Consider the following 2851-nt stretch of genomic DNA (forward strand, 5'->3'; position numbering starts at 1 on the left):
AAATGTAATTTAAACACTTTAAAAATTGCATCCTCGGTTATATTGTAACCCTATTTAACAATGTATGCCAAAAAAACAAAAAAATTCTTTGTATTTTTGTATCAAACTTCAATAATTTTGTCTTCCTTTAAAACAAAATGTAAGCACGAACTAACTGATTTCAGCCAATAATATCATGACATTCACATCAATCAATCTTGAACTTTTAGCAAAAAAAACGGCAAAAAACACCTGGTCCCCCTGTAAGTTGTAATGTTTGCGCCTTTGCAACAAGGGTGTCTAATATGATAAGACTAATAGTCTACAGCCATGTCGGCAGCTCTTTAAGGCTGTACTAAAGCACAGCAGAGCTTTGAGCTAAATGCTAACACTAGCATGCTAACATGCTCAGAAAGACACTGTTAACATGCTGATGTTTAGCAGCTATAATGTTTAACATGTTAGTTTAATGTGTTAGCATGCTAACAATTTCTAATTAGCACTAAATACGCAGCTGAGGTTAATGGGAATGTCTTTAGTTTGAATGAAAAGTCAGTGGGTCACTAATGTTTGCGGGAAATTTTATGTTCATCCCTCTAATAGTTGTTGTCTTACTTTCTGTAAGGACCAAAGAGGTAGACTGATGGACAGGCCGACATTTCCATCCAATACGGCTATCATTGCTTCAAAATAACAAATAACATCATTACCATGTTTTAAAAAAAATATATAATAATTATGTCCCCAGTGGTACATTTTTCCAACCCAAACAATTCACAGCGGCAAGGACCAACAGACAAATATAGTATCTCAGAAGTTAACTTGACAACAAGGAAGCATCAGCTTGTGACATGACAGGTGAGAACCACTAGGAAACCATATACTTTTTCAAGAGAACAATGAAACACAGTGTATTTGAGTTTTACAGGTTTTACAGGGCCAACTGGGAAAAGATAGAAAAATATGTGTCCAAGTGGACATCATACTTTTCATAACTTTGTTCAGTCTTAGGCAACATTTGAGTTACTTTTCCACAGGCTGCTTGTATCATAAACTTTGAGTTCTTGGATTAAAGGGTCAACACAAACCAGCAACATTCAATGAAATCTAACAACTTTACTCGTCACAATCTCTCCTTCACTGGCTTCCTGTTTCGAAGGCAGAACACCGAAGACATGTGTGTGTCATTTGATTCCTGTTTGTATGCTTCTCATTTCCTTGTCTCTGCACTATTGCTTCTACAATTTTTGTTCATTTCCTGGTCTGTAAGGCACCCAGATGAAAGTTCCCTGGTGTTAGAAAACAGAACTGAGAATCATGGAAACTTTTGACTTTGGGGCGTAGCTGTAGTGCATGCATGCAAGCGTGTGTGCGAGTGAAAACCATGGATACAGTTGGAGAGAGAACGAGAGACAAAAGAAAAGAATGGAGGTGTCTTATAACACATGTCATGTTTCACCCTCTTCTTGTTCTTCTATCCGTCTGTAGCTTCTGGTTTGTACACCCACCACAGCATTGATTGTTCTCCTTGTTTGGAGAGAGATAGGGCCAGATACAGCCAGAGCCACACATTAAACTTTGACTTAGCCAACTGCATGGGTAATTGGAAACCTCATTTAGCAGAATGGTGACATACAACTCTGACGTGACTAGAAGTCGGAAATATTCACACATGGGCACGCATCTGCCAAGACACACACACAGTTGTAAATTCTCCCTGAAGGATCACAGTAAGCTGCTAATGTTAGGTCTGGTGAGGAGAATGGCTGCAGAGTGCATTAACCAGAAACCGAGACAAGGTTTTAAAATGGTTACTCTTAGTCAGTCCATCTTATTCTTTGCACATACGGCAAGTAATTACATTTGTGATAATGCTTGCCCCGGGAAAGCTCAGGGACAGCTTTAATGTTGCATATTAACAGAATTTACTTAACAAAAAAAAGAGTAAATTCTCTTCTTAGAACTGGCTCTACCACTCAACCTTACATAAATATTCTGAAAATGTATCAAGCAAAATATCAATTCACAAATCCCCTCAGCTCCCAACCCCACTCTTGCCCCAAATACTTTGCACACGCTGCGGTCAGGTGGTCTGCAGACAGTAAAAACATGGACTAATTAAAATGCCACTGCACTGTCTAAACAGTATAATCCAGACATAAACTCCACTGTTTTCACTTTACAGAGGTTTGGATATGTTACAGTTCGCTGCATTTTGGTTATTACAGTAATTTGCACAATTATGATTGAGAATGAAAGTTATGGGTCATTTTACCATTAACCTGAAATACTAATTACCAATTGTCCATGATGTGTTATGGGGAAACATTACAATCATTACTGTTAACTCGGATATTAAGTCACGTGTTGTTGGTTTTTCAAGTGTGATTTTCTGGTGGAAAACGTGAAGATTTTAAGCAGTAGGAGTTACGGAGGAGACGCCGGGGTTGCAGGGCTGGAACCAAACGGAGGGAGAAAAGGAGAAGACACAAGCCAGCGGTCCCAGCGATTATAATGGGAAACGTGAGGTCTTTGGGGAATAAGATGGACGAACTTTCAGCGCTGGTGAAGACCCAGAGGGTGTTCCAAAAGTCGAAAGAAGAAGGGTGGCGGGCTTGCACTTTATGTGAGTGAGAGGTGGTGCAATCCCGGACATGTCAGTGTGAAGGAACGTCTCTGTACCCCGGACATTGAACTGCTGGCTGTGGGAATGCGCCCGTATTATTTGCTAGAATCAACCACCTCCACCACCTTAGTGCATGATAAAAGTTTTAGGGAGGTCTTAAAATATTTCTGGGGTGTTTTTAGACAGAGGAAGGGTGATTTTAGTAGTCTTAGGCAGTGGTGGGACCATGGTAAGACTCAAATCCAA

The sequence above is a fragment of the Morone saxatilis genome, unplaced genomic scaffold (genome assembly GCF_004916995.1).
Source record: "Morone saxatilis isolate NCDOM2014 unplaced genomic scaffold, NCSU_SB_2.0 Contig22, whole genome shotgun sequence".
Classification (NCBI taxonomy): Eukaryota; Metazoa; Chordata; class Actinopteri; family Moronidae; genus Morone; species Morone saxatilis.